This window comes from Cervus elaphus, chromosome 6 (assembly GCF_910594005.1).
Source record: "Cervus elaphus chromosome 6, mCerEla1.1, whole genome shotgun sequence".
NCBI classification, from domain to species: domain Eukaryota; kingdom Metazoa; phylum Chordata; class Mammalia; order Artiodactyla; family Cervidae; genus Cervus; species Cervus elaphus.
The window spans coordinates 9,541,367-9,553,597 of record NC_057820.1 but is presented as its reverse complement, the minus strand read 5'-3'; the positions used below and the strand labels follow the sequence as shown (position 1 = coordinate 9,553,597).

Here is a 12,231-nt window from a genome sequence, read left to right as displayed (position 1 = left end):
CTTTTGCTTGCTTCTGTTAAAACGAACCTTGTCATATGCATTGTGTAGAACAGATTGTGTGTGTGTGTGTGTGTGTGTGTGTGTATTAGTGACTGTGATGGTATTGGTGAAGGGTGTTCCCTGATTAGATTAGGAATAGAAAGTCTCCTCAATCCTTCCACCTCCCCAGGAAATGTTGGGACAGATTATTCCTCACTTCTTGCCACTCATCACTCACTACTCCCTGAAGCCTGGAAGATGGTACTGGCATGTATGAAAGCTAGATATTTGTTGGCTGCTGGTATTTGCTGATTACTGATGAAAGTTGGTAATTCACACTTGTGCCCTTTGTCTTCCTTTTTTGAATACAATCTAAATGTACATCAGCTGGTGAATAAATAAACAAAACGTGTTTTGTTTTGTTTTTTTCCACGCAAAGGAATACTCAGTTCAGTTCAGTTCAGTCACTCAGTCGTGTCCAACTCTTTGCGACCCCATGAACCACAGCACACCAGGCCTCCCTGATCATTGCCAACTCCCGTAGCCCGCCCAAACCCATGTCCATTGAGTCAGTGATATCATCCAACCATCTCATCCTCTGTCATCCCCTTCTCCTCCTGCCCTCAATCTTTCCCAGTATCAGGGTCTTTTCAAATGAGTCAGCACTTCACATCAGGTGACCAAAGTATTGGAGTTTCAGTTTCAACATCAATCCTTCCAATGAACACCCAGAACTGATCTCTTTAGGATGGACTCGTTGGATCTCCTTGCAGTCCAAGGAATACTACTCAGCAACAAAAATAAATGTTGACACATGCTACAGTGTGGATAAACCTTGAAAACATTATCATCTTTGAAAGAAGCCAGACACAAAAGACCACATGCTATACTTGCTTTGGCAGTACTAAAAATTGGAACAGTACAGAGAAGACTAGCATGGCCCCCACAAAACGATAGCATGCACATTCATGAAGCATTCCATACTTTTTCATGACAATGGCAAAAATAGTGTTATATATAAATGCATCAAAATAACACATTTTACTTCTTAAATTTACACAAGGTAACACATCAAATGTATCTAATTTTTAAAAGACCACTTACTATATTATTCCATTTTACGAAATGTCCAGAATAGGCAAATCTATAGAGATAGAAAGTGATTTAGACTGAGGGTATACATGAGAGGTGGGTTTGGGAGGTAAAGGCTAATAAGCATTGAATTTCTTCTGAGAGTGATGAAAACATTCTAAAATTAGAGCACACTGTGCCTTTTGTCTTTCTTTAAAGGAATCTATCCACAAGCTGAGCACATTTCCCAATTTCCTTCTGCTGTGACGTATAAGGTTCCTACCGTCCTCTTGAACGTCCATCTGTAACAGGGCTCAGTTCCTAGAAGAGGAATGGAGAATCCTTATTCTGACTTCAAGGTCAGGCTTCTAACAGTTAAATATAAGAAATAAAGTGGATTATGTGTTTTAATGTTTACCCAGTTCCTATATGTCTGTTGGTCTATAATCTGGTGGGCAGGAAGGCAAAATTGTTAGGTTCCTCCAAATTTCAGCAGGTTTTCTTTCTTTTGATGGTTACAAGAGCACTTTGTTTTCCTTAGCACAAGGCACATTATATCTGGAGCTGAAACCAATCAACTAGAGCTGAAAGTTATTGTAGGGAGCATGCAGTTAATGGCTCAATTCATAGGATTGAATGGCTCAGTTCTAGATATTTTAAGTGGTTTTCTAAAGTCATGGATCTACTTGGAGGAAGAACTATGGCAAGAATTGAAGTCTGCTGATACTTCAGGCTATTTTTCACATACTCTGACTTCTCAATAAAAATGTACTTAATAAATAAATAAATGTAACACTAAAAATATAGTAATATCCCCTGGTTTGTCAGATGATAAAGAGTCTGCCTGCAGTACAGGAGATCTGGGTTCGATCCCTGGGTCAGGAAGATCCCTTTGAGAAGGAAATGGCAACCCACTCCACTATCATTGCCTGGAAAATCCCATGGACAGAGGAGCCTGGCAGACCCCAGTCCACGGGGTCGCAAAGAGTCGGACATGAGTGAGTGACTAAGCATAAACATTAGCCTGTTTACAAGATACTGTCATATGAATGCATTAGACCTCAAGGGAATAGAGCATTTTAGTTCTAATTGCACTTCCAGAACACTTTCTGGAGTTCAATGTCAGCAGTATTATACTTCATAACTGTCTCTGGGTAATAAAGGGAATTAAAGTGGACTTACAAAAAAGAAGCAAAAACAGTGGACTATTTCATCAAATGGCTCATATTTATTTGGGGAAACCAACCTGCAAACAAACCAGCACATTACCAAAGATACAGCACTGGTTACAGCAGAGTTTCAGGGGTAGAATCAGGCAATCAGAAGTGGGTAGACAGGGGAATCTCTCTAGAGAAACTGAAAAGGCATTGCAGATCATTGAGCCTACCTGTAGAGGTGGTTAGACGGCTAAAGGCGTCTTAGTAGACAGGATGGAAAGAAGCCAGGGAGCAGGGGTGGGAGGGTTTGTGGGAGCTGGGAAAGGAGAGGGATCTTGGAGATAAATGTTGGGGAAGAAAAGGAGTGGGGGGTGGGGGCTGTCCTTGAGTTCCCCAATTAAGGTGAGGTGAAGAGATTTATTACTCAATCAGTAGTGTACACGTATGTGGAAAGGAATCATTTGGTGTACATCACGTTTTTAAATTAATTTTTTATTGGCGTGTAGTTGCTTCACAATTCTGTGCTAGCTTCTGCTGTAAAGCAAAGTGAATCAGTTGTATGTAGACATATGCCCCCTCTTTTTTGATTTCCTTCCTGTTTAGGTCGCTCAGAGCCGAGTAGAGTTCCCTGTGCTATGCCGCAGATTCTCATTATCTGTCTATTTTATGCACAGTATGAATAGTGTATATACACCAATTCTAGTCTCCCAATTCATCCCAACTCCCTCCCCTCTGCCTTGGTGACAATTTGTTCTCCACATCTGTGTCTTCTATTTCAGCTTTGCAAATACGATCACCTATACCATTTTTCTAGATTCCACATATGCATTAATAGGCAGTATTTGATTCTTTCTTTCTGACTTACTTCACTCTGTATGACAGTTTCCAGATCCATCCACATCTCTACAAATGATCCAACTTCATTCCTTTTTAGGGCTGAGTAATATTCCATTGGATATGTGTACCACACATTCATGACCCATTCATCTGTCAATGGACATCTAGGCTGCTTTCACGTTGTGGCTATTGTAAATAGTGCTGCAATGAATATTAGGCTGCATGTATCTTTTTGAATTACAGTTTTCTCTGGGTGTATGCTGAGTAGTGGGGTTTCTGGTCTCATAATATTTACCCTGGGTTTAAAATGTATACTAGCTCTCCCATATCTCCTAAAGCTTGCCAGTGTTTAGGCTTACTCCATTTCCCATCAGTATATAATATTTGAATCAAAAGGCAGCTTCTCTTTATCCTATATAATTCTCCTCCTCCTTCCCATCACCTCCCTTTAACACTTTCATCACAGTTTTCATACAAATGTTGCTTTTCTTCCTTTAATTTTCCCACAAGACTCAACCAAGTTGACCTTTACCACACATTTCGTACCTAACCTCGTAAATAAGCTTTATCTGTTGCTTCCTCCTACAAGCTCTTCTAACAGGTGGCTATAACTTGCATGTGTGCTTATGTGTGTATGTTTAGATTTATTATTCCCACTAAATTTGTCATTTCTCAAAGGAAAGACCCAAGTAATTTAACTCTGTATTTGTCAGAGCAGCTAATGGACATACTGTCCAAGACTTGTGACTTCTGTATGAAGGTTTTTGTTCCTCTTAACAATAGAGTTGAGGCCTTAAGTGCACCTCATTATGGAGAGGCACCATTATGGATTCAGTGCATGGGAGAAAAACATAATGTCTTCGCTTTTTTCCTAGAAACAGATGAAAGAGGGAGAGATGACAATTCAATCGTTTCTTATGATATTCACACAGTTGTATTAGTAACAGTGACATCAACAACTAACATTAATACGGTCTTTTTCCATGCTTAAGAGCTATGTGGTTGCAAACTCTACCTCATATGGAGTTTCAAAATGACCTGGATGTATGAGAGTTATAATTTTCAAAGATAGCAACAGGCATCTCAAATGTGCCAAATGGTTTGTTTACAAAAGAATCATTCTTCCTCAGGAACGTAAACCAATTCCTCTGACTCCAGTATGGTAAAACAAACTACCTCCCCACCCCCCCCAACTACCTACTTCCCAAAAGATAAATAAAGCTATTTTACCAAAGCATTTCAGATTTTATTCCCATTTTTACGATACAAAACATCTAGATAAACTCAAAATTGTATATTTTTCTAGTTTTAAAAAGGAATCTCATTTAGAAGGTTAAAAATCTTTGTAACAACTTATTTTTAAGGAGGATCTATTCTGTATCATTAACTAAGCATCACTCCTAGAAACTATCATTATTTTCATTTTACAGATGAAAAAGCTGAGTCACTTGTTATTTCCTTCAAAGCTAATAGATACCAGATCGGAAGCTACAATCAAGTGTTCTGAATCTAAGCCTATACTAATTTCAAACTATCTCACCACCTGAAAATAAGATAAAGAAAGCACAGAAAGAAAGTAAGAAAAGAGAAATAAGAAAGTTGTGTAGAAGGTGCACATGTGAACGTGTAGAGACACTTTTTTTTTTTTTTTTTTTTTTTTTAGGGACACAGGAGGGCTATTCAGAACAGCTCTCAGTAGACAGAACATCTATGACTTCCCTAGTAGGAACAAAATTGATTTTCAGGAAATGCCAACTGAAACACTGATGCCAAAGACAAGCTTATGAAAATTCTCCCCTGAGTAGATCCTTGTATTATTTTTATTTGATTCTTCTTCTTGGGACATCTAGGGTTATTTCCAAATTCATTACCTTTCAATAAAAAACTGTATTCTTATAGAAATACTCTAGTAAATGTCTTTCAGGATCATGTAATTCCTTTAGGGGTTGTATGGGGAAACCCTCTGCCTACTTTATTTACAAAACGCAGATGGTTAGTAATACTTGAGTTGTTATTGATGCCTCCTGACATCTTTCTCAGCACCCTTAAAGAGAGTGGCATAATTCTTTAAGACATAATATTACACTTAGGAATTGCCTTAAAAGATCATCAATCTTTTGTGCATGACTCTGAACACTCAGCTAGTGTTAAATAAACCATGACTAGAAATGAAATTCAAAATACTTTGAGTGATTTCTGCAAAATGCTCTCCATTTGCCAATTATGTCCTACCGTATTTCATCTTATCAGTTATTCATTATTCTTGGCTAAAAATACAGTTATGACAAATAGTATATCTCAGAGGAAGTTTCATGATTTTCCAAAGAAATACGATCAATATGTCTCAGCCAAGCCATCCTTTATATTTTGCACTTGGTGGAAATAACATTGTGAGTGATGATGATGGTGACTTTATTTGCAGGTGCTGACAAATTTGGCTATTAGGAATATAAATATAACTGAAAGGAATATCAAAACAAAATGGCATAGTTATCAAAAAGATGTCTGCTAAACATAGATTGGACTTTTGCCAGGAGGAATGGCAATCAGTGAAGGATTCTTTCCTTTTAATATAATTTGTAATAAAGAAAATACATTCAAAATTCAATCAGCAAGAAGAGGCACTAGACTCCCCACTTCCACCTTCGAGAAACAGATTGAAAAATACCCGAAGCTTTGAACTTTAAATCATCTACTTGTTTTATGAAAAGAAATATGATATATGGTCAAGGAAATGAAATCGTTACGTATTCTGATCTGAGGTCTTCTTGGATGTTGTGTATCTTGTACATTACTTAGCTTCTCTGACCCTCAGTTTCTTGGGTATTTTAATCAGTGCTTAAAGTATCAAATAAGGTACAAACATAATAATATTTTAAAATATAAAGAGCTCTTCTAATATAAAGAATCACTCTTTACCCTCCCTGAAGAAAAAGAATTTTCATGGTACTAAAATAAGCTTAAAATTAAAATCATGTATTATTCATGTATATAAGCTATAAAACTATATTAACACAAATGCGCCAATACAGTTTACAGAGTAAAAAACCTTCATATAAATTAATAGATGTATGAAATTAATTAGCAGCAATTATACATCATCATATATCACTACTATAAGCAATATGCTGTAACTAACAACTGCAGTTTGAGGTATTCAACACTTTCATAAAATTATCCTCACATCTTCCATCCCACTGTGTCTCTGTGATGCTTCCAGCAGCTTTTCTGGCATTCAAACTTACAAGCCATTTTAAGTTGAAGATTCTCTAGCTTTCCCAGGTATGGCCACCTCAGTCTTAAAGTGATCCCAGTACCTTTTTCTACAGAGAAGATCAAGAACATTTTGATTGGAATCTAAGCCTTCAAAGCTTACAGAACTGCATGTGTTCTGAGGATGGTGGCTGGGGCAGATGCCCAAAATAAAAATCTGATGAAAGCAAGAATACAGTCATAGGTCATAGTACGTAAGGGTGCTGTACCATTGTTTTGACATGCAAATATCCAGGACAGCCAATCTCTAGAGCTTCTCTTCTACCAACACTGCCAACAAAACCTTCAGGCCATATACCTTCATTCTAACCATCATCATAACTTGTATCAGCCATGATGATATGGGTGGATAATGTATTTGTTTGTCACTAATATCATATGTGTGTCTGCTAAGTCACTTCAGTCATGTCCAACTCTTTGCAATCCTATCGACTATAGGCCACCAGGTTCCTCTGTCCATGGGATTCTCCCACATTAAATCTTATTTTCTGTCCAATTACTTAACTTTGAAGCAAGATTAAATTTGCAAGGGATTCCAAAGCATTGTTTTAATGTTGTCACATGTCTCATCAAATATATTCTTCGTTCTAGAAAAAATAAAGTGAAAGTTAGTCACACAGTCGTGTCCAACTCTTTGCCATCCCATGGTCTATATCCCGCCAGGCTCCTCTGTCCATGGAATTCTCCAGGCAAGAGTACTGGAGTGGGTTGCCATTTCCTTCTCCAGGGGATCTTCCTGACCCAGGGATCAAATCCATGTCTCTTACATCTTCTGCATTGGCAGGCGGGTTCTTTACCAACTGAGCCACTAGGGAAGCCTTCTTTCTAATGTTTCTCATTTGGAATTTTATTTATTATTTAATTTTATAAATAACACAGTGATAAATAATGCTTGGGCATAGACATTTTACTAGGTATAGTAAAATTTTCTTAATGTAGATTTTTCTAAATGATGAAAGCAGTAATTAAAGCAACCTATTCTAAATCTGTACTGAGCACTTCACATACATTATTTGACTGATACATGTGGCAAGTGTGCTAGATTATGTTAATATTATGGTCATTTTAAATCAAACAGTAGTTGATTTACAATGTTATATTAATTTCAGGGGTATAGCAAAGTGATTCAGTTACACACACACACACACACACACACACACACACATAGATATATTCTTCTTCAAGTTATTTTCCCATGTACGCTATTTCAAAATATTGGGTATAATCCCCTGTGATACACAGTAGGTCCTTGTTGTTTCCCAAACTCCTAATTTATCCCTTCCCTGCTCCCTCTTCCTTTTAGCAATCATACATTTATTTTCCATGTCTGTGACTCTATTTCTGCTTTGCAAATAGGTTCATTTGTATCATTTTTAAAAAGATTTCACTATGTTATATAATATTTGTCTTTGTCTAACTTAGTTCACTTAGTAGAATCTCTAAACCCATCCATGTTGCTGCAAATTTAGGTTGCCTGCATGTCTTGGTTATTATGTTATAAATAGTGCTGCAATGAACACAGAGGTGCTTGTATCTTTTTGAGTTATTGTCTTCTCTGCCCAGGAATGGGATTGCAGGATCATATAGTAGTTCTGTTTTTAGTTTTTCAGGAACCTCCATGCTGTGTCCATAGTGGCTATTACAATTTTACTTTCTGACAAACGGAGTGAGAATGTTCTCTTTCCTTCACACCCTCTCCAGCATTTATTGTTTATAGACTTTTTGATGATAACCATTCTGACAGATGAGGAGATATCTCTCTGCACTTTGGATTTGCATTTCTCTAATAATTAGTGATGTTGAGCATTTTTTCATGTGTATTTGGCCTTCTGCACGTCTTCTTTGGAGAAAGGTCTAGTTAGGTTTTTTGCCCATTTTTCAACTGAATTGTTTTTGGTGATTTTTTTTTTTTTTTTTTTGGTATTGAGCTGAAGGAGCTACTTGCATATTTTGGAGATTAGTTCCTTGTTGGTTGCAAATATTTTCTTTCATTCTGTAGGTTGTCTGCTTGTGTTGTTTATGGTTTCTTTTTCTGTGCAAATCTTTTTAGTTTAGAAAACTAATCAGAAAGCCCAACTGTGCTGTTAGCCAGTAAATGGAAAAGCCTGAATTGGGTTCAAGTATGCCAGAGTTCAGGGCGCATGTATAAACAGCATCACAAAAGCACTGCCTGCATGCCTGTCAAAGGCATGAACATGCAACCACCTTCAGAAAAATAGAAACCAGGGTTTAAAGTTTATATAAAATTTATCCTTGCTGTTATCATGATAGTCTCAATAAAATTACCTCCCAGGACTCATGCTAAATGGAAGGGAACTCTTTGATTTAATTTTTAACTGTAAGTATCTAATAATGAAGATAGAAATATCCGTGGAAAACCACTAGGGTGAGATCCTTAAAAGTGTGAAAATTTTGCCACCTCTTTAGGAGTCATTAGATGTTTAAATAGACCACTGTATGGGTGTCACCAGTTGGAGGAGAATTCTACTGAAACCTGTAAATACTCTGAGAACAAACAAAAATAGATTTCAAAAACATCGCAAGTTAATCGATGACAGGAAAAAATTAACAATGCAGCTGAAACTTTTGTCCAAGTGCTGCTGACAAAGACAGTTGGCTTAATAGGAGACTCATATAACATTTTTGCTTGAAAATTCACTTTACAAATGGAAGTTGAATACAAGCACTAATATTTGGTCAGTAAAGATAGCATCTAGGCTTAAAGGGATAAAATATTTTGCCATTGAGAGGAACAGAAAGGAGTCACACCTATAAAACAATGAATAATTGAATAAAATATAGAATTACATATGTAAAATAATAACCCATGAACTGAACCATCAATTAAGCCTCAAAAAGGGGGACATTTTATAGATGCAGAGATTAGTCACTGTATTTTGCAGAATAGAAATGCAAAATAAGTGAATTAGGTTCACCTAGTCTAGCCTACAGGGCTTCCCTGGTAGCTCAGTGGAAAAGAATCTGCCTGTAATTCAGGAGACCCGGGTTTGATCCCTGGATTGGGAAGACACCCTGAAGGAGGGCAGAGCAGCCCACTCCAGTACTGTTGACTGGAATATTCCATGCACAGAGGAGCCTGGCAGGCTCATGGGGTCACACAGAGTCAGACATGACTGAGTGACTAAGCAGCCGCAGCCGTCAGCCCACTCCCTGGACTTGTGGCATCATTAGCGCTTTTGTGCTCAGACAATAGTAAACAGATAGTTGCTACACATATAACCCGGCAAGGCAAAACATCCATAGATTCAAGGATTCAGGAGTAAGGGTCTGGGTTACTCTATTGGACAAATGACCCAGGTTAGCTGAAGGACCAAAGGGAGACAGCTCTGTAAGTGGACAGTGGAGGAATATGAAGATTTGTGTCTTAAGGAAATTATAGAAAATAATACAGAATGGGGGACAACACAGGGTGAGATTGTTGGATGGCCTCACTGACTCAATGGGCATGAATCTGAGTAAGCTCCAGGACTTGGTGATGGGCAGGAAAGCCTGGCTTGCTGCAGTCCATGGGTCACAAGGAGTCAGACAAGACAGAGAGACTGAACTGAACTGAATACAGAATGGAAAAAGCACAGTGGGTCATTTTACCTGTGAATAGATTGACTAAAGGGGAATAGAAGCGCTGGTGTTAGAGGGAAGAGAAAGTCTGTCTATTTGAATAGGATAGAAGCATGAGAGTATAAACACAGAGGCAGGCAGGTCATGGTGCTGGAGAAGACTCATGAGAGTCCCTTGGACTTTTCCAGTCTCTTGGACTGCAAGGAGATCAAACCAGTCAATCCTAAAGGAAATCAACCCTGCACATTCATTGGAAGGACTGGTGCTGAAGCTGAAGCTCCAAAACTTTGGCCACCAAATGTGAAGAGCCGACTCACTGGAAAAGACCCAGATGCTGGGAGAGATTGAGAACAAGAGGAGGAAAGGGGTGACAGAGGATAAGCTCGTTGGATGGCATCTCTGATTCAAAGGACATGAGTCTGAGCAAACTTACGGAGGTAGCGAAAGACAGGGAAGCCTGGCGTGCTGCAGTTCATGGGGTCACAAAAAGTTGGGTATGACTTAGTGACTGAACAACAGCAGAATCTTATGATGGGAAGATAAAATCTACCTAAATGGTTGGCGTCATGAAATAATGGTTATGGTCATCGATTACTCTTGAGTGTGGGCACAGCAAATGCTGAAACTTTTAGGAGAGAGAGAATTATGTGACATAATGTTCTGAGAGAGGACGAACACGCTTATATAGAAAGTGTGGTTCCTACTTAAGAAAATATGGTTGTTACAGATTGGGGCACTTAAAAATAGACCCCTTAGAGTCTGAGCAGTTGTATGTGGGACAAGATGTAGTTTACATCTTTGGACACTAGAAAAGGGAGCAAGCAGGGACAAGGTCATTAGAGCTGGAATGTCAAGAACATAACAGTCCAGGCTATTGGATAATATCACCGTAGTGGTGAAGACCACCAATGATGTTAACAGGAGTTAGTGGTAGAGAAGATGACTGTAAGCCAGATGCTAAAGACATCAATGGATAAGGGTTACTGACTGGTGAGTAGTTGATGACAGCAATAAAGAAGGGAGGAGTGGGTGGTAAAATTTAATGGAACATACTTAAGAGAAGCTTTTTTTATATAGCTAGCGGAATAAATGTTTGGAAGTTGCAGTAAGGAGCAAGCAGAAAACTTATCCCACTACAAGAGCTAACTGAAGCTGGTGGCAAACAAAAGAGCATTTTTCCTCTGTCTCTCACAAATCACACACACATGCATGTGTTTGAGCACTCATTTATTCTCGTATATGTTACCTTAATAAATTAAGCAAATACATATACCCTTACACAAGTAAATAGATTCATATAATTTCAACAGTTCTTTTTAAAGTATTTCTTTATAATATAGGAGGTTCATTTACTACATCCAGTACGTAAAAGTATAGTATTTCAATATTTATAATGAATAAGTAAATGGTTTATATATGTTTAACTTATAAGTGCCTCTATACACATCTATATGAATTAGATGTGTGCATTTTTCCACATATATATTGAATTTGCTCCACTGATTTATTGTTTTTCAAAACTATGTTTGGATGGTTCAAACAGATGTGTTGTAACTCTATTAAAACTTTGTTTTTAGGAATGGATTGGCAAGGATCTGGAGAAGGGGCAGAGAGATGGTCTAGGGGACCAGTGGGCATGAGAGAGTCCTGCTGGCACCACTGACTACCTTCTGCACATACTTCCTTTCCTTCCTACCTGGTCCCAGTGTTCAAGTATCAGCAAGGTTTGGCTTCAGGGGAATTTGGTCTTCTAGTCACACCAAACTTCTGTGAACCTTGGTTGCATTAGAACACTTCTGATATTTCTGCACCAAACCAAATGAATTTGGCATGCAACAACACAAGAGAAAGGCTACTAAGGGCACTTATGATAATCATTTTCTCTCTTGAAAATAGTGACCCATTTGAAAGGCATGCAGATGGGGCCATGCTATCCAGATTTCCCTTCCAGCTGTAATAACTGGGACAATGATAGTCACACTGAAACCAGGGATGGATTCCACCTGGGGAAATAAGCAACAATATAAAGATTAAAGACAGTTAAAGGAGTGAGTTGTGACATCAAAATGATGTTCAAACTTGGTATAACAACAACAACAAACAAAAACCTTTTAAATGCTTTATTTGTCACAATTGTTTCCAGCTGATTGGACTTTCTCTTCCCTATAATGTCAGTCATTGTTGTTCAGCAGCCCAGTTGTGTCTGACTCTTTGTGACCCCGTGGACTGCAGCACTCCAGGCCTCCCTGTCCCTCACTATCTACCAGAGTTTGCCCAAGTTCATGTTCATTGCATCAATGATGCTGTCCAGCCATCTCATCCTCTGATGCCCTCT

General features: G+C 38.2%; 1 non-coding gene across 1 annotated transcript; it reads left to right on the top strand.

The window, feature by feature from the left end:
* Window positions 1-862: 862 nt before the first annotated feature.
* Window positions 863-967, top strand: LOC122696717. The gene has a single exon (XR_006341845.1). It is a non-coding gene; the product is annotated as a U6 spliceosomal RNA (small nuclear RNA).
* The last annotated feature ends 11,264 nt before the right edge of the window (window positions 968-12,231 follow it).